Genomic DNA, 20,923 nt, shown 5'->3' on the forward strand with positions numbered 1-20,923 from the left:
TTGGCTGTTTGCAATGATGCTTTAGTTAGCCAACTGCATCGATGCTCTTAGTATTCTCCCTCTTTTGTGTGTGTGTGTGTGTGTGTGTGTGTGTGTGTGTGTGTGTGTGTGTGTGTGTGTGTGTGTATAATCTTGGCAGGGCAGATAGTAAAGGCTCTGAGAATGGCCTTAAAAGGAAGTGGCGCTGTGGACTAGCATGCTCACATTTGAACATGCTCAAGAAGAAGCACATGCGCATTCACACCCTAAAAGAAGTCATTTACACCCACCTGTGATGTGTTTGTGTTGCTGTGTTATATATTGTGTTGGTACATTTGATTTTGTGTGGATGTACATTAAGTTAATAATAATAATCCCAGGGTTATGTTCATGTGTGTATTTTTAATATACGTGTCTTTATGTGTGCGAAACAGAAGTAATGTCAATGAGCTCATTCAGCACAAAAGAGTCAGGCTGCATATAAATAATGCATTCGTGTGACAAAGCAGCAGTCGAGGCGCAGCTGCTGGTTCCTCCGTATTAGCCTGAAAACGTAATGAAACTATGAGATAATGTCCTGTCAGATTTTGCGCAACACTTCAGATTATCATTGGCTGTTTTTATCAGACAGACTTTCAATCTGTAAGAAATATTGAAAGCAACAGTAAACATGGTTTCCTCTGTGAAAAAGGCAGTCGCCTGCAGGCAAACCCAAACACGAGTCTGTTTTGACCTGCAATTTTACATTTAAAACTGAGGGCGGTTTCGCTTCTGCAGAATATGAAGTTAGCCCACGTTCAGCCCAAAAATAACACAGCATTAAAAAAGTAAGCAGCTGCTTTTGCGTGTTGCTATAGGTGCCTTTTGTAAAGATGAAATAAGAACCACAAGTCCAATTTAAGTGACTGATCTGAATTAAGGGTTTTTCAGATGTCAGCACACAATACAAGATGTTAGATCTCTGTAGAGAAATCCTGGCAGTGATCATGTTGTCTGCTGCCTCACTGATTGCAAAGTAAACAGATCTACAATATTACAAAATATTCTAAATGATCCACAGAAAAACAGTCAAAAATTTGTATTTGCTCATATTTGATTGGCTAACAATGAATTACAATTAATATTGCATCCTTTTTCAGCAAGGTCTCAGATTCAGTGGTAAATCGGACTAAAAGCAACTTCAACCTGCTCAGTTCAGATGAAATAGGAAAAAGAAAGCTCAGCGGGAACTGAAGGTTTGCACCAAACAAGAACTCTTCAGTTTGCAGGAGGACAGAAGTGAAAATACATCAAGAGAAAACAATTGCCATCAAATCTGGCTTTCAAATTGCTCCCATGTATTTTTTGTTTTGTTTTGCAATTTAGGTGTGAATGACAGCGTTAGTCTGGTCCAAACTTTAATGCTGTCAACACATCACAACAATAATCACATTTGAGTCATAAAAACTAAAGACAAAGAACTGAAAGGATGCCATTAAAGTTGTGGCTCAAACTCAAAACAGACTGTGTTACTAAATCAGCAGTTTAAAGTTAGCTGTGAAATGACAGACAGCCTGTGATAGTTTAACATGTTCAATGAAGAATTAGACTTTAAATTCTCCCACATGATCATCTGCATGTTGTACTCGATGGATTTGTTGTAGAAAATGAGGACAAGATCATGTTCATATGTTTGACTTTTAGTGGCAGTTGTATGAGCAGGTTTTAGATCTGTATGTTGTTTTGCAGATGGGATGACAGAATAACAAAGACAAGTCAATGCAACTCTTGTTTTATTGGAGAAGTGAATCTTGTCATGTCAGCTGAAAAGAGCAGAAGTCTCCATCCTGCCCTCTGTGTTGTCTGAGACTTTAAATTCTTGATCTTATCTCAGACTGGAGTACAACGATGAGGGCAAACTGACACCACGACCCATAATACTCTTCTCTCGGTGTGAAATGAATTATATTATTTACTCCACACTCCAACAAGATGTAAAGTAAATTCTTTATGCATCTCAGTGTGCGGTTTCCTTTCGCATTTTGGAGTTATGACTTTTACCTTCTTTAGCTGTGACAAACAAAGACGCTGCTCCTTCAACAGCGAGTCCTACTTTTCCTTTCATCTGACGTTCAGCAGTCAAGGTTTCAGACGAGGTTTAGCGTTGTGCCAGGAAAATCGTGGTATTCCGTCTTCTAGGGCGAGTTCCCACTGACTGCTGCAGTCTCATGGCAGATATGTTTCCTCAGACCTCACGTAGACTTCATCTTAATCATACCCCTTTCATCTCATCTCTTCTCATCTCAGCTGTGTGTGTGTTTTTTGTGTTTTTGCATGTGTTTGTTCCAGCTCTTCTGACTTTAATGTTTCCCACATGGTTTCATTTCATGCTTGTGTGTACATGTGCCTACACCATGTATCATGTTGCTGTTGGAGTTTGTCCCTCTGTCTGTGTGTGTTTGTGCTCTCGCTGTACATTCACACACACGTACACACACACGCACGCACGCACGCACACACACACACACACACGCACACACACACACACACACACACACACACACACGCACACAAACACACGCACACACACGTTTTTATGTATGTTGGCATATGGAGTCAAAGCTTTGTCTTTCGCCGTTCAGTCCCATCAGAGAGTCGTGTGATACCTTATCTTGAGCCTTCAGCAAAAAGAATTTGCCGCAACCGGCCTTCTTAGAAAATCAGGAGTTGTACCACATTAAACTGAGTTTTGTAAGTCAAAATGTATTTATACTGTATTTTAGATGTTTATACATCTACGCTGTGTTTTTCTTTCGGTGCACGTTCATGTTTTTCTTTCTCTCTGTGATAGTAAGAGAAGAGTTTGCAACATCAGTGGAAAATAGTTTTCCAACATCCAGACCCTGGTGTCCATCTGTTCTGTGTTACTTCTTGTACTTCAGTCTCTCATATGGCAACATGCAGCGTTAATTTGGCTCTCGTTGCATACCACAATTAAAGCCCTGAACACATGGGCCCCAGTCAGCTGAACGCCAAGCAGAATGAAAGCAACCCAGAGAGACACAGGAAGCACAACGGCAGGAGACATGAGAACGAGAGACAGACAGTTGGACAGAGGAGGACCGACGGAGCAACATGAAGGTGTCTGCCGGTCTGTGGCGGGTTTGATCGTCTGTAGAAGTCTTACAAAATATCCGAGTTCATAAAGACAAATGTTTCTTGGGAACATTTTCTCAGGTTGCACACGTACAAATATATGGGCTCACTTTATCCCAATCTAATCAATTAAAATAGCCAATGCAAATTTTAAAATATCTGCCTGTATGATTTCTGCTGTTAAGTCAGCACTATTGAGGTTAATCAAATTTAGTTTGTGAAGCATTGAAAAATGTCATTTCAAAAGCTAAACATCAGTTTGACTTTCCGGAAACGATGTCCCAGGTCCTAAAGATAATACCCACGATGCTGAACTTTTACTGCAAATATTTCACTGGTAGAAAGTCTTTGTCACACTTCCGATATGCATATCCGGTAATTACATGTTTTTATCATTTATATTTTTCATTGCAACCCGAGGCCTTTAACAACCAAACATTCATAAAACATTCACCAACATTTAAAGAAATAACTTTGGGTGACTTGTCGAAACTCTTTCACTGCAAAATTCAAACCAACCTCAGCTGAAACAATCAATCGAGAATTAAAAATGATTTGGCAACTTTTTGATAATGCATTTATTGTTTCGTCATTGAAAAGTCTTTCTTTCTCTTTTCACATTATATGACAAGAAAGTGAATATCTTTTGGATTCTTGTTCGGACTGACGAGCTTTTGAGGACCAGTTCGTGCTTTCTGTGTTCAGGCGGATCCGCCCGAGTTTGTCGTCTGTGTGAGACATCTGCTTTTCTGCCCAGAATTTGTGACTGCGTGTACTTTACTAATGCAAGCATGCCATCTGCAGATAGTCCAGGAAGACAACGTTTTAATTTCGAGGAGAAAGCTGTGTGAGGAGATTCTCCAGTTCATTATTAAAAGATCACCAGGACACACAGATGCTGTTAAACTCACGGTAAAACCACTCTCCTTGATTACACCGCCATCACTTTCACGATGGCAGGCCGGCACGTCCACCATTTTGAAGCAATAATGTGCATCACATGCAGCCATGAGAACAGCGGAGTCAGCCTGTTAATAATAGAGGTAGTCGCGGATGGACTTTGAAGGTACTTTGATTTGTACGTGTTTTCCATCGATGGCGTCCAAACAGTGGGAAGTTCCAAATTCTCCAAAATCTTCCCCTTTGTCCGCCCACTGTGCCTCAGACGGGAAGGCAACAAACGCCAGCTTGTGCTGAAGTACCAGAGCGACGCAAACCCTGAAATTGTGATATGATTGGAGACAGAAATCATGAATAAGGTTAAAAAAAAAAAAAAAAAAAAAGCCATTATGCTGGGCTATCAGAAATTATGATTGTGAGAATTTGTGATTTCCCCCCCCCCCCTCACCATTGTCAGACGGTCAATCCTGATGCTAATCATCAAATTAACGTAATACACTTTAGCCCTAATTAAATGAAGGCAGCATGTATTGCCTTCAGTTTGCTGCTTTGTTTCAGTTTCAGACCAGGTGCGTGACCAGCGAACATCCTGGAAGTAACAACCGAATCTGCAGAATTTCCAGGTGGCCGGTCTGCTTGCCGTCATCAGCACAAATTATCTCTTCAGAGACGGTTTCATTTTACATCACAACAGTCGTTGTGTCTCACCCACAAAGTCAAAAGATTTTCTCTTTCCAGGGATCGAGTTTCAAGATACCTAGAAATTATGCCTTGAAAGGACTGATTGAGTCACGTAATGTGCGTGGTTGCACATGCATTCATGAGTATTCACTGAATGTGTGTTGGCACATGTAGTGTGAATATTGTGTAACAGATCTAATTGTTTCAACCAGGAAGATAAAGCACGAGACTAGATGTTCTTATGTTTGGTTTTTTTGGTTCATTTAACTGGATTACTTAAATGTTTTTGCCTTTTCTGCCACAAAGGTTCTGCTTTTCAGTTTCTCTCTGCTGGCCTGCTTGAACTTGCCCCCCTCTTCTTAACGTTGCATCACCAGATCTCTATCTTTTATTGCCCACAGAAATCTGAGGGACATTTAGTAGAAAAATTGGGATAGTGAAACCTCAGGGAGCCATCTAGTTGGCTTTAGGTTAGAAAATTCTCTCTGCAAACAACATCTCTGTTTGGTTGGTAGAATAAATGGCGTTATGAAATGTAGTGACGGCCCCCGGTGACTGTGTCCTTTGCTTAAATTTGCCCCGACCTGAATGAAACAGAGGTCTGCAGAGTTGCATGAGATTTTGGATTATCTAAGCCATGTTTGGCACCACCAAGGAGATCACTGCAGGGTGGGTTATGCAGATATCAGGGCAGATTATTGTTTTCATTTAGTGAAAATAGTGAAAAGCTTTCGCCATAATTTTCCAAAATCCAAGGCGACGTCTTCATGTTTGTTTTGTTCGCCCAATGGTCCAAAACTCAAAGACATTCAATGAGGTAACAGCAAACAGAGAAAGACACCAAACAAAAAGGAGCAAAAAAGACCTTTATTGTGAAGGTGCAGGTTGATTTACTGAAGTGTTATTTGTTTTAACTGCCTCCTTTTTTGCAGCCTTTCCCATTTGGTCTTGGCCTGTAGCCCCAAAGCACTACATTATTTAAAAAAAAATGTATTGGGTATTTACTGAGCCAGCAGGATTACATTGCAACAAAATGTAATGGACCTTTATGAAGTTTATAACTTACATTTCTTGTTGCTTTAGAGACAAGTCGATTCAATTTAGTTTTAGTTGTTGGAGTTTTTTTTTATCCTTTTAATCAATAACAGTAAAGTCAATATTAGAAACCTCATGAGTGTAACACTGCACAGCTCAACATGCTACAAAGCAGCCTCCAAACTGTCCATAAAGTTGAACATAGCTTCAACAAAAACTGAACACTATAACCTTGGTGAAGTTATGATTTACTGCAGAACTGAATGAACAAATTACTTCTAGCTAGCCGTACATGATACAATGAAACTGGGTGTATTTTTACACATTTTTAGCATTTGGCTTACTGCTGCTAATTCAAACCCCTGCCATATATGCTAACTAGTATCCACGTCAGATGCACTGAAAACAGCTGACACAGTTACATTACAGTTATGTGGGTCAGTTATCACATGACATCACCTGGAAGTCCTGTGTAGCACTTTCTGAAATCTGTTTCTTTTGCTGCCTTTAAAACTCAGCGGGCCGGATGTAGCGCTAATGTTGCCATGGTGAGGTGTTGAGTTATGGAGTTCACCGGTGTTGAAAACACAGTCATGGGAAAGTACAGTGAGGTGCTCGGACAAAAGCAGCCCCAAAAATTGCCTGTACAAGTGAGCACAAAGGGAGCATTTGTAATGAAGTGAAAACACTATGAAAGCATGAAATAACAATAATCATTGAGCAAAATCCAGATTAAAAAGATTTGTAGTCTTGGTGATCAGAAACCTGGATCGTGCCACAGCATCCCACTTTTTTTTTCCAAAAAAGTGTGGTCACGTTTTTAGTCTCCCTGCTAGTTTCTGTCACCACAATAAAATGATTTATTTTTCATCAGAATCTGTCATTATCTATTTACCTTGTGATAAACTGTCATGGAAATATATAAAGGCTCTTTTTGTTAGTGGTATAGTGTGTTTTAGTCTGGCAGCTGTCCATAATGTTTCAGCACACATTTATTTTTGTTTGTAGATAATTTAGCATTTTGCTTCTTGATTAAAGTCCTCACACAGCACACAGCGTGAAAGTGGGTTTGAGGGATTAGGACTGAGTAGAAAACCAGTGTTTAGTCAGAGTTGTCAGTAATGACTCTTGTCAGGAATATGGTGAGTCATGGAGGGATCCTACCAAGTGAAAACCCACAAATTTCCAAGGAAAGCTCTTTATGAAACTCGAGGCTTCAAAGAAATAAAACCTCGCAGATGTTCCAGACGACATACAGTAGATCACTGGAGCCTTTTCTTTTTCTTCAACTTGTCTCGGCCTATGTGGGCAAACAAAGACTAAAGCATTTCTGACCCTCCTTTTTCCTCATTCTCTCTTCATGTGCTGTGATACAATTTGGCGGTCCATGAATCATATATCTATTATCGGATAGAAAATTTGTTGTGAGCAAAATCCACAAGTTTACATTCGTCTCTGTGAATGTGTGTTTACGTGAACCAGCTTGCCCACGCAGCTCTCAGCAAGAACTGCTGACCTTCACTGGGTATGTATTAGTCACATGGATGGAACACTTGCTATGTTTCAATCCAAACATACCGTTCATTTGAACTAAATGGGCAAAAAACACACACACACATACACACACACACACACACACACACACACACACACACACACACACACACAAATTGAATTGAAACTGAATGGAAACCCACCTAGACTGACATCAGGCTGCGGTGATGATCTAATCTCTTGACTGACCCTGCTTTTTATGTCTGGCCTATAACATTAAGAGGAAATAATTGCGTGTGTATCACATTTCTTCACAATGGGACTAAACACTCACTTATACCAAAAAGAAAATGGACTATTACAGTTTGCTGCAGCGGGCAACTTTTCACATCTTTGGTCACGTTAGTTTGTATTTGTTTGTATCGTATCTAAACAGAGGCAGAAAGCGTATTTCACATACTGAGTGGAAAACGCCTCTCGGTGTTGAAAATGCACGCGTATTTGCTTGTGCGTGTGTGTGTGTGTGTGTTTCAGTGTGACAGAAATCTAGAGAAACATCTAAAGGAAGTAGAGTGGTTAGAGTCATGTGGTCAAGATGTTTGTCAGATCTCTTGCTCTGTCTCTTTCTAGTTCTCTGTCTTCTCCTGCAGAAGGGGTTGCCATGCTCTGTTTGTGTGCGTCACTGCCGACATTAATCAAAGCTCGATATATGTCGGTCATCACACGCACCTTAAATGTGTTTTTTTGCCTCCTGTCATAACCTCTTTGACGGCCTTGTGTGTGTGTTTGTGTGTTTGTGTGTGTGTGTGTTTGTGTTTGTGTTTGTGTGTGTGTGGCGCACATGACCTTGCCGAGTAGCGTGTGGAAAGCCCCCAAGCTGTGCAGCCACCTCACCCAACAGTTCTCTCTTGGCCTCTTTTGTTCTTATTCATCTGCGCCCATAAACACCGACACGTACACACTCTCACGCCTGCAAACACTACCGTGTTACCGAGTGAGCACAAGTGCATTAAGATCAGAGAGACTGTGGCTCAGATGGTGCACTGGAAGGTCGTCGGTTCGATCCCCCGGCTCCTCCTTGTCCACATGCCTGCGTGTCATTGGGCAAGACACTGAACCCTAAGTTGCTCCGGGTGGCGTACCATCGGTGTGTGAGTGTGCTCCTCACTTTGGCTCTGACGAGACGCCACGCAGTAAGAAATGCTGACGCCTCGAAATTCATCTGATGTGTCTTTGCGTCGACTTGAGTCACCTGAAAAATGTTCATGCAGTGCAAGCATAAACAAACAAGAGAAATATGACTTTCTTTTGTTTGCTGACTACCTCCACAGTGCTGTCACTGAACTCCTCATTCAGACAGGAGGGGGTCAAAGGTCACATCTTGCCCGTTCTGTGATTCCTCTTCTTTTTCCTGCAGTGCAGTGAGAACAACGGAGCACATTTCTGCACGAACACTGTTTGTTTACTGCTCTTGTCTGCATGGAAATACCGTGATTAGCTTTACCAAAGCTATATTGCTGCTACGTCAGCAGAGACTGATCACCTCTGCCGATGTGTAACAGCGCAGGTTGAATATGTTGACCAGGGGATCCAGTTTATTAGGAACACCAAGTTAAAACTGATGTTGTCCAAATTTAACAGTCCTGTGATAAATCGTCCTGCATCATAAAACAACATCCTCCAAAATGATCATCTCTCTGAAACTGTTCAGTCAAAAACGGAGCTATCATCAAGAGGGAGGATTTACTGCAGCGCTTTCAGAGGATGGCAACTCCTGTTGGACCGCGTCTGTTTTTGCTCAGTGTAAACTGGAATGTATTTTATATTGATATTTCACACACTCGTGTGGGTTTGAGGGTCTTCATATGCTAATGATTCAGGTCAGCTCTGCTCTTAAATCATTTCTTATTTATAAAATGCCTCAAGGCTGCAAACAAACTCCCTGTGACTACGTTTTCTGTTTGTTTGTTCATTTTGTGTGCAGATTCATCTTTACACTTGTTCTTCTGTCAGTGCTCGCACTTATCGTACACATTAGTCGCTGTATGTTTTTAAATCTCCACGTCAGCGACAGCCATGATGCTTTTGGTTTGTCTGTCCGTCCCATTTTTGCGAACGCTGTGTCTCAGTAACGTCTGGAGAAGATGTCTTTAAACCGGTTCACTTGTACTTAGGGATGAACAGATTACATTTGGATGGTCAAAGGTCACCGTGACCTCATAAAACACATCTGTGGCTATAAATCAAGAATGCATACACCAACTTTGACAACATTTCACACAAATGTCTAAGGATAAAAAAAGGTCAACTTTTCTGTGACAGTAAAAATGTTCCGCAAAACACGTTTCTGTTCATATTGAACACCAGAACTCGGGAACAGAAAGGGAGTTAGTGACCATATTTCACATCTGATCGTGTACTGAATTGCTGACACTAATATTTGGTGTCCACATTGAAACTGCGTCTTTATTTGGATCTTCTGTGCTGTCGGGTTGAAGATGCGTGTGATGCCTCCACGTTTTACAGTTTGTAGCTCCATCCATATTTCTATTCTGCAGATAATTGTATTTTTTACCGGATTATCCATCATACTTTGATTATGAAGTATCAACAAGGCTGTAAAAAAAAAAAAAAAAAACATTGAACACTGCAGAAACAGTACATCTCTTTATATCTAGTGCTTTATTCTTTCATCCCCTCGTTACTTCACACTTTTCTACTCGGCTTTATTCTAAGTCACGTCTCTAACCCTGCACCCTCCTCTTAAGTCTGGTTTCCCTTAAAGGGCCAAACACAACTGGCACTTATTTATTATGTGCTTTTCAATTTCACCTCAAGAAATCGGAGACTTTTTATCGTCTTGCCAGTGAGGATTTTCTCAATTGTGCCGTTTGCTCCTGTGTTATAAACATTTAGAGGTGTCTCTGATCCCTGCATGTCCCCAGTGATTAGTGTCGCTAATTTCAGAGTTATAAAGTTGGGTGCGTTGCGATTGTTAAGAAATTCTAACAAAAGCAAAGAGGCAGAGCAGGAAGCGAGTGAAGACCGGATTCTAGGGTAAGAAAAATGCTGGGTAAAAATAGTTTTACTAGTCTTTTCCACATGTGCACAGTTACTGGACACACAACACACCCTTAACTGACCATCACACGCACACACACACAAACACACAAACACACACTCCCATAACTGACACATGCCAAGACGTGGATTAGTCGCACACGTGTAAGATCCCACACAGAGACGCACACATGCGAGCAATTTTCCATCCACTGCTGAGTGAATGTTGTGCCAATGTCTCAAACATTTGTCCATATTTCATGCTACGAACTGAAAGAAGCAGACACACGTTGCGCGTCTCGTGGGCATTCGAAGCTGCACAGCAGCAGAGATTCCCTGTGCTTTTGTGGCTTGTGTCACTGCATTCTTTTTTTGTTGTTGTTGCAAAGAAAACGATTTTTCAACATTATTTATCGCGGATTTCTTAACTGACGAACCCGTATCATGCGAGTTTGAAAACATTTTTGCAAGATTGCGGTCACTGATACGAAAACCGTATCCGTTGAAGTACGCGAAAACGCCGCTCGTGTGTACGCGTGCACCGACTGGCGCTCTGCTCACCACTACACACAATCACATGATCTATTTTCTGTTTCCCTGCACGCCGGTCTGCTTCTGCAGGTTGTTTTTCATCGTATTTCAGTACGAGAGGAAGGTTTTACACTCGTCGCGACATCGTGACTTACTTGGTAGAATTTATCTGGGGTGAGTTGTGTTTTACAAAATCACCGATTTAATGATTTGAATGGAAAAAAATAATCCCACTGGAATAGTAGTCAGGGCCAAAAATCTGGTGACGTATGGTCATTCATTGCACGAGACATTTCTCCAGAGTTAAAAAAAAAAAAAAAAAAAAAAAAAGATATTTCTATTTTTAAATATATAATATAATAATATAATATTAATTATAATCTAAATATAATATCATATAATCTAAAATATATATATAAATATATATATGTATGTATATATATATATGTATGTATATGTATATATATATGTGTGTGTATATATATATATATACGTATATATATATATATATATGTATGTATGTATATATATATGTATACATATATATACATACATATATATATGTGTGTGTGTATATATATATGTATATATATATATATATTTTAGTTTTTATATTTGATAGTGACAGTGAGGAGGTAACAGGAAATGAGACGAGAGAGAGGAAGCTCCGAGTGGGATTCAAATTAGGGACATTGTGACCGTGAGAACACGACCACTCGGCTACCAAGACACCCTGAAAATGACTGTATCTCACGCAGAGACACTGTCTTACAATTATTAGGATCACAGCGTTCACTTGTGTGATCGATACAGTGGTGGCATTATACAGTGTTGTGGTCCTAAATTATTTAATTGCCAAAAGAAAATTTCTTTCTTTCTAAAAAAAAAATAAGACCGTTTTTCCAGTGAGCCAAAGTTATTCACAGACCTCGCTTTCAGTAGTTCTCATCAGGACTATTTATTTTCTGGAAAGCAGTCCCAATAATAACAGTTCACATTTCCAGGCATGCATCACAGGCTGAGTTTTCTGGTTAAAAACTTAGAGTACTCGAACTTATCGAACTTGAATGGTGTCGTAAAATTTTTGAACATATTTACACGACTGGAAGCTTTTGAGATTTCCGACTGGAAACGTGTTTGTCAGAGTCGATCTGCGTTTATTAAGTCAGAATTTCAGATAAAATACATTTAAAATCGTTTTCATTTAAAGTTTACTGTCGTATCTCGGTAGTTATCTTCAGAGGAAAGATGCTGAATGTTTTTCTTCTTTTTTTTTTTTTCACTGACTTATTTTTTTTCTGCTCTGTCAGGTTTGTTAATTTATCTTGTGTGCAAAACCACAGCTAGTGAATTTACAAGGAACTGTGCTCACTTCTGTGAATCTTGAGTGCGCTGTCTTACCTTCATTTTTGGCTTGTATATCAGTATTTCTGAGAAGTATACAAAGAGGGCAGTGCAATGAAGTGACACATTTATTCATTGTCTCTGACAGCTTCTGACAGGTTTCCAAGAACACAGTCATCTCTATCAGTATTGGTAACCCCACAACTACTGTGTGTGTGTGTCTTTGCGTTTCCCACTTCCTCCGTGATGCCACAAATAGAGCTGATTATGAATGCAATCAGTTCCAATGATCTCCTACTCCACCATGTACACTGATCATATACTTGTGTGTGCAGAGGTGACTGTCGAAGTTTTTCTCAGTGACGGGATGTTTTTAAAATATTTTAAGCGATAAAAGAGTTGATCTGAAAAAAAATAAATGCATAAACTAAACCTAAACCCCTCTAATTTTACATTTAATGTATTAACGCAACTATTTTTAAGGTATTGGCCAAAACCCAAAGTTGAGGTGAGTTGATTTCAGAGAGGTTTCCATTTTCATGTATTTGTAATGTGGTACTTTGTGATCACAGCTGCTTCTCGTGGACGCAATCCTCAGCAGGACATTAAACTTTTTTTTTTTATTAGCATGTTTTGGATTCTCTTTTCTAAAACAAATCCTACTTTTAAAAAAAAATTGACAGAGACTCCAGCACAAAAGGGGTAAAACTGGAGAGAGCAGGTATCACAGAGTCTATTTCTGTCCCTCCAGCTATGGAGGAAGACCTCAGGAGAGTTTAATCTGCACGGCACAAGCAACAGTTGGTGGACTCTGGCAGACTGGACGGGTGAAAACAATGCCAGCTGCTGCAGATCACCATCAGCTGCAGCTGTACATGTTTTAGAAACGCATTAAAAAAAAAAAAAAAGGAGCACATTCTTCTTGACAAACATAGCAGGAATTTGTCTTCAGTAGCCACGATCCAGGCAGAGCTGTAAACCGTTCACCTCAACCTGATTATAAAAAGAGTCCGGGAACATGGACGGGTTTAAAACTGTCCCCGCACTGACACATGGAGCAGTGATCAATGTAAAGGTTGAAGCCCAGAAACCTGTTTTCAAATTTGCAGATCACGTGCTTCATATTTGTCGCAATTTTACCGATTTATTTCAACAGTCTGTTTACATTTGCAGATTTTTCTTTCCCGAACATTTTCCACCCCAGCAAAGTGCAAAACCTTTTTGAGTAATATTTAGAATTTCAAACTGTTTCCACAGATAAAATCTGCATTAAACACGAGGACAGGAATTGGGTGCACTTGAGCGTCGACTGTTCGAGTGACATATCCTAAAAACTACAGTTCCCTGCTGCTGCTGAGGAAATTGTTTAAGCTTGCTTAAACTTGAGTGAGCCAGGCATCAAGTATTTACAGGCAAACGAACACAAAGCTCGGATGTATGGCGCGATAAGGACACTGCAACCTTCCTCAAAGTACTAAATTAAACAAACATGTCATTTTCACATTGTTTTCATTCATTTGACCTTCGATCTTCATCATCTTGTTGCACGCTCGTCTTCAGCAAATGTTTCGCAAATAGAAATTTTGCTGCACCAACTGCAAGTGAATGGTGGTTCATTTTCTTTTGCTGATTCACTAGAATTGTGGTTAGAATTTGCAGCTAAATTTGGATGGAAACTTGACCCGTGTAGTTTGATGATTGGTTTTTAAACATTAAGGGCAACAGTGGAGCTCTGTGGTTTAGAAAAATAAGCTGTATGAGGCTTTGGCTTCACAAATGTTACTTGTTAGCGAGACCATTTCACTGCTCTTTTGGGTCTTTGCAAAGGATTCATTGACAATAAGTACAGATATGATGTCACCAGGCCTGTCCTCTTAGTATGCAGCAAAAAGAAATGCATCAGTGATCCGGACCTGAAACCAGGGGAAGTACAGACAGATGTGTTGGTTACTGTGTACGAGGTCATGTCCCCTCCTGGTGGGTGGTGCTCTACTCTAAGTCTTTAAAGTTTGTGTGTTTGTCTGTGTGTGTGTGTGTTAGATAACTGTGCATACACATTCTCCAAAATCTCTCCGGAGACCAGTTTGGTGACCCTGCAGAGTCTAAGGTTACGGACACACGCACACACGCACACACGCACACACGCACACACACACACACACACATACATACACAGTACCGCACACGCGTGCACCCCGGACGCCGTTGGCTACAGTGACCCTCGGAGGGATAGAGAAATGTTGAGTGTCAGTCAGTTGCCGTGGCAACGGCCTTGAGAAAGGGACCCTGGGAAGATCATTTTGGACTCCAAACATCCTGTGTGTCACCCGTGTGTGGGTGTGTGCACTCAAACTGTAGATGGGCTTGTGACTGTGGGTGAGAGGTTGCATGGTTGCATCTGTCGCCGCGTCTCTGTTTATGTGCTGCTTTCATCAACTGTTTGCTGCTCTGCGTACATCTGAGGCATTAGTGCCTGAAATGTTTTCTGTTTGGATTTTATACATTATTTTCTAATAAGTTTATTCAGCAGGGACAATAATCATTCATTAAGTTTTAGTGGCCGAGAAAAAGAAGAAAAAAAAAAGTCTTTAGTAGCACAGTATAATGAATGTCATTCATTTGGCACTATTTCAAAATATTTTATTAATTTCATTATTATTAATAAAATGTATCTGTTTATTGCTTGTTTAGTTTACAAAATGTGAAAGAATTGTGAAGTACGTCCATCATTCTACATTCAAAATCGAAATATCTTCAGGATGTAGACCGTGCTGTGTTGCATATCGGTGCTTCATATTTACAATACGTGTGCGTGTGTGTGTGTGTGTGTGTGTGTGTGTGTGTGTGTGTGTGTGTGTGTGTGTGTGTGTGTGTGTGTGTGTGTGTGTGTTCGAAGTTGAAACGTAGTAGTGAAAGTTGAGTCAATGTGAAATGAACGAGGAGTGAAAACTGAAAGGACACTGAGGGGTGATAGTACTGTGACGGATCACCATCAGCTTAATATTTCGCAGAGTTGATGCTGATGATGTCTGCGGATATTTTAGTATATAATAATCTGTTGTAAGGTGTTCCAATAGGGCTGCAACAAACATGTATTTTTATGTAGGGAGAAATCCAGATATGTCAATAAAATATGATATAAACATCATATGGCTTCAGTGAACAAACTGATTTGGAGAAAGTATCTCTAAATTTAAAACTTCATAAAGCACAAAAGTCCGAATTGAATTCAAATTCAGTTCAGATCTGATCACGGAGCCGTCTAATTGGTCCCCAACTCATTCTGCAGGATGACAACAACCCAGACAGGTCGTCAACACACAGCAACGTACGGCTACTGTTTTAAATAAAAACCCAAATGTATTCCATGTGAACGGGCCCGCAGTCATGAAACCAAAAGAAAAGACTAACGCGGCGTTGTGTTTGTTCTTCTCCACGATGTGCTGCTGGTAGTAAAAAAAAAATTAAAAAAAACAACTCTCTTTTCAATCAGCTGTCAGATCACTTTAATAATCATCCAGTGATCGATGCCCTGTACCGGCTTGTTTGTTCTGTGACGGGTTTAATGTGGTAAATCCCTTTTGAAGTAGGTTTCCACTCACTCAGGTCGATGCGTAAATAATTCACAGAGGGCAACATTTTGACACAACGTCCTTGTGTTTGTTCCCTGAAAGAGATAATTGAATGTCAAAACGATGTCCTGTTATTGATACACTGGGAGCACGCGACGACCTTGTGTGGAGACGTGCCGTCGCTTCGTCCTCTGCTGCGGGGTGAGGAGGAGGAGGAGGGCAAAGACTGGAGGTCTGCAGGCAAACCATGCAGTGAGCTGTTGAGACGAAGAGGAGCGGTAATTTAAGACGTGAATGAAATGCTTCCCCGAGGGGCTCGCTCCGTGTTTACAGACTCATTACGCTCGCTGTTGTCTCTGGTTACGTGCCGACTTGTCTGCATCTGTCCCTCTTGCGTGTGGAGGACGTTCGTACCGGGCTGTCGTTGGCGAGGACGTGTTGCGTTGGCTTTGGTTTTTGGCTTCAGTGACGAATGAAGAAAACGGTGCAGTTGCACCTACAAACACACTTTTAACTTTTGACATTTTCATACGGGACGAGGGAGGTTTTTAAACAACGTGGTCGCATCTCGGTAATAAGCCCTCCCTCCTTCCTACATCTTTGCAAGACATCATTTCGCATCCCTTATTTGTTTTTTTGCATCTTGTTTTTCATCTATTTGAGGCCGTTTCACATCTCTTTACCGCCACTGAGCCCTTTATTTTGTCGTTTGTGTCTATTTGAGTCCTTTTGCATCATTATTTATCGTCGATTTGTTTCTGTTTGTGGCTCTCTCTGATCATTTTGCATCTATTTGTGGGTTTTTCTTTTTGAGCATCTTTTAACCAGTTGTGTGTCTGTTTGTGGTCATGTTATATCTCTTTCAGGTTGATTGTTTGATCCTCAACAACAAATGTCAACAGTTGCTTCATACAGAAGTTTGATCGGCCTTCAGCTTGTGGACTCATTCGGTTATTAATCCAAGTTATGTCAAACCCACTATGTACCATTGTTCACTCTGGGCAAAAAGGGCAAAGTCCTGTCTCTGTGTGTGTGTGTGTGTGTGTGTGGGGGGGGGGGGGGGGGGGGGGGGGCTTTCTCTCTCTCTCCCTCTCTCTTTCTCTCTCTCCCTCGCTCTCTCCCTCTCTCCCTCTCTCTCTCTCTCTCTCTCTCTCTCTCTCTCTCTCTCTCTCTCTCTCTCTCTCTCTCTCTCTCGAGTGTTACAGACTACAATTTGCAGTAATAGGAAATGTGCTGTGAGCCAGAATTTGCTCCCCTGATGAAGTTGATTCACAGAAATCAGGCCTGTTATGTTGCTCAACCAGTCAGACATCTGCTGTACGCCTTCTTTTTTTTTCTTCCCTCCACAGACACACATGGTTCCTCAAAGATGCTCCTCCTCAGAAACTCATTCACATTCTCACTAAAAATCCTCTCAATGACTCACCCAGCCCAAAAGCTCACCACCACACAGAGCGAGAGTAGCACGTCTCATTCGCTGTCGCACATCCGCTGTAAACTCTTGTCAGGTTGCCACTGCGATTGATCTGTTCTTGCTTCATTGATTATTTGTCTGGCCTGCAAAATGTTAGAAAACACTAAAAGATGTCCTTGACATCGCGACCGCTTCATAAGTCTCTGGTTTTGTCTGGCCGCAGTGTTTTGGACTGCAGACCAAAGCTGAAATATATTCTTTTCAGTATGATATAAAACAGAAAAAAGCAGGAAGTTGACACTGAATAATGTTTAACTATGATCTTATTTTCTCTTTTATGGACTGAATAAATAGGCAGAGTAACTGTCAGAGTCGTATGATAACTTAACACCACCTAACAGGTGGGTGCAGATGCCGAGCCCAGATGTCGGTCTCTTTGATCTGAGAGAACTCCAAATGATCTATGATGTTGTTTTGCAGCTGCTGAATGTGTCAATAAGAAAGTGTTGGTTATCAAGATCGACATATCAACTTAAAAGGTGATGATATAGTCGTGTTTGCTTCACCACTTGTGTCCACTGCCCCCTACCGGCCAAACAAAATGAGTTATTGCAGGTTTAAAGACTATTTAGTGCAGAGTTGTTGTGGGACTTTTGATTATGTCACGAGATCTTCATCATCGAATGGAGTTTGTCCAGTTTTTGTGGAGTTGAGGATGTTCGACAATCCTTTTGTCTACATGAGCACTTGAAGACGACTCGTTCATGTCAGCTCAAAACATTTAAAGTTAATTCATAATAAAACTAGATGAAGACCATTTCATCTTATCCAAAGTTAAAAAATCTTATTATGTCACAAATTTAATTTAATTTAATCTAATTTAATTTAACTTAATTTAACTTAATGATTCGTTTTAAATAACTTGGTTGCCAGTTCATTACCAACCAACAAGATTATCTTTGCATATGGTTTTTTTTTCCTCCTTTCCTTTTAGAACATATTGATTAGATCTTTCTCGCTCTAACTATCTCGATCTTTATGCCGAGGAAAGTCATAAGAAAACATTTTAACGTTTTAACCTGAATCTGAAGGCCGAGCAGGTTCCTCTGAACACACCTGGACTGAAATTCTGCGACTTGGCATGAGTTTACTTTTCGTCAGTTGTTCATTCACTGACTCAGTTCTCACTAAATGAGTCACATCCCTCTCCGCTCTGCGTCATTCTATCTGGTATTGATAAAATTAGTCTGTGGTTGAAACGCAGCGCAATAAGAGTGACGAGGGGGGGGGAGGGAGGGACGGGTGGGTGGGTGTAAATCTATTCTTCTGATGTGTGTGCTCCTGTCTGTTTTCATGTGTGTAAGATTAACATAGACATTCCTCAGGCTCACACACTGTCACATAGACTCAAACTCATCCAGTGCACAAAACCCTGGAATCCGTCTTCCCTGCTCTTTCTTCAGCTCTCCATCCCTCCCTCTCTCTCTCTCTCTCTCTCTCCCTCCCTCTCTCTCTCTCTCTCTCTCTCTCTCTCTCTCTCTCTCTCTCTCTCTCTTTCCCTCCCTCCTTCCCTCCCACCCAATGCAGAGTCTTTCGCTGTCTGGTCTGTTTCCTTTTGCTGCCTCTGCTCTCTCACGCTGCTCTCTGATTTTTTTTTTTTTTTCCTTTGTTCTGCTGTCCTGCATGTGTTTATCTCACAGGGTTTGATCTCATTAGTCTCCACTGTGCGTTGCCGAGGTTACTGCATGTCACATTTACTGCTGGGAGATACTTTATGTTTTGAGAATTACACACGAATTTGTACTTTATTTGACGGGAATTTGAACACTTAAGTAGAGCAACAGTGAAATATATATAAAGTTGCCACGAGTATATTTACTACCCGTTTTGGCCCAGCCAACATCATGAAGCCCGTCAATTTTATTTTTAACAAAATGCAACAGATTCACATTTAAGAAACTATAACCTGATCATTCTGACAATTTACTGATCATCACAAGTTTAAGAGGAATTGTAATCGACCAGAATGACAGATGCAGGACATCGCAGCACACCACTGTGATTTCCTGTGTTGTAATGCAGCCCGGAACCTTTCATATATTACATATGAAGATCCTGAGCTGCAGGCATAAAGACTTTTTTTTTTTTCTCTCCCAGTATATCCTGCATGTTTACAAGTTTGTACTTTTTATTGCACACACGAATAAAAAGCCTAAAGATATCAAAAACAGCATCGGTAATAGTAAACGGTGCCTACTTTCCACCTCCTCATGCCTCCCAACTCGGTGTTATGATTAGGCAAATTCAGTTGTCAAACACAACAGCTCACGTAGAGCTGACACGTGACACACACGCTCGCTCTTAAACTCTTAAGAACTTAAGAACAGTTTGCTGACTCTCTTGTCTCCACCTGTTTCTATCAGCTGTCGCCCAGGCTTCATTTCAGAGGTGACTTCTGACCCAGCATGCTGCAGGCCTGTGCACATGGCTGATCAAGTCATCCGTGTGTGTGTGTGTGTGTGTGTGTGTGTGTGTGTGTGTGTGTGTGTGTGTGTGTGCGTGCGCGTGTGCGTGCGCGCGTGTGTCTGTGGTTTGGAGGCTGTTCATCGGTGTATTAGTGACATATGGTTAGTTTGGGTGCACGTGCTTGTTGTTGCGCACCCACGGGTGTTCACTCGTGTTCACGCGTGTTGCCGTCCTCGTGTCCAGCTGGGTGTCGGGGTTTACCTGCATGCGACGGGGACTCTGAATCTCCGAGTGTCTTGTTTCATTTGTGCATAAAAGTCAACGATGGTTTTGTTGGCCAAACAGCCACCAGGGAGACCCTCGTATCTCATCCAACTTTGTTCGTATACATATTCTGTCCTGGTGGGGTCGACCTTGGCGCTCCGCCAGCAGAACTCCCATCATGCTCTTCTTCCCACGGTTCACTGCATTTGCTTTCGATCAGGGAAGCTTCACTTTGAGCAGCAGAGGGGATTCACCCTCACGCAGGCAGATGGACTCCACATCCACACACGTAAACTCCACCTCGTCAAACACAACCTGCCTCCGCTTTCCAGGCTTTTTGTGGACCATCTGCTTCCCATTAGTTAGGTGTAAACATGGAAAACAGCATCTGCGTTGCACACATGTATGTGTTCATAGATAAACTGTGTCATGTGGTATCTCTAGTTTAATCAGTCAATCGTAAACTTACACAAACTACAGCGGCTCCACACTCGGAGGTCAGCTCCACTCAGCACTTCACCGACGTGCTAAATAGTTGAACAAAAGTGGAGGAAAGCGAGCACGCGGTAATACTTCTGCAGTCATCTGTGGACAACAAATGTAACCGCACTGATGTAAACTGAGTATTAAATATACTGTGAAGTTTGACTCGTGCACTCAGAGCGGAGCTGAGGCACAAGTTTGTATACGAGCCCTGGATTTAAGCCGAAGGTTTTCCTGATATTACCTGAAGGGTTAAAACAATGGTTGACCCAAATCACAAAAAATGATATTTTCTCACAGTCCTTACGTAAATCCCTGATGGTATCTATCCACGCAGATAATTTGGGTTTTATCAATCTCGGAACAGATTGTCTATCGGCCTCGAGGGGTAATGGCCAATATTTTAGAGCTCTGGTATCTGGGCCAAGACTTCTCTATTGTTTACTTGAGTCGCGAGAATTGGAGCTGAGAGATGCCAAGTCTGTGAGATATCTGTTCCCGAGACATCCTCTTCCACCCAAAAAACAGTGAAGGTGAATGGATTTTTTTTTGGGGGGGGGGGGTT

The 20,923-nt window shown here is 41.2% G+C and overlaps 1 protein-coding gene across 1 annotated transcript in view; it reads left to right on the forward strand.

Moving 5' to 3' along the window:
- sh2b3 (SH2B adaptor protein 3) overlaps window positions 1–20,923 on the forward strand; it is a 51,119-nt gene that overhangs the window by 18,603 nt on the left and 11,593 nt on the right.

The sequence above is a fragment of the Embiotoca jacksoni genome, unplaced genomic scaffold (genome assembly GCF_022577435.1).
Source record: "Embiotoca jacksoni isolate LCO1_2020_lvr unplaced genomic scaffold, fEmbJac1.0.p SCAF_8, whole genome shotgun sequence".
Classification (NCBI taxonomy): Eukaryota; Metazoa; Chordata; class Actinopteri; family Embiotocidae; genus Embiotoca; species Embiotoca jacksoni.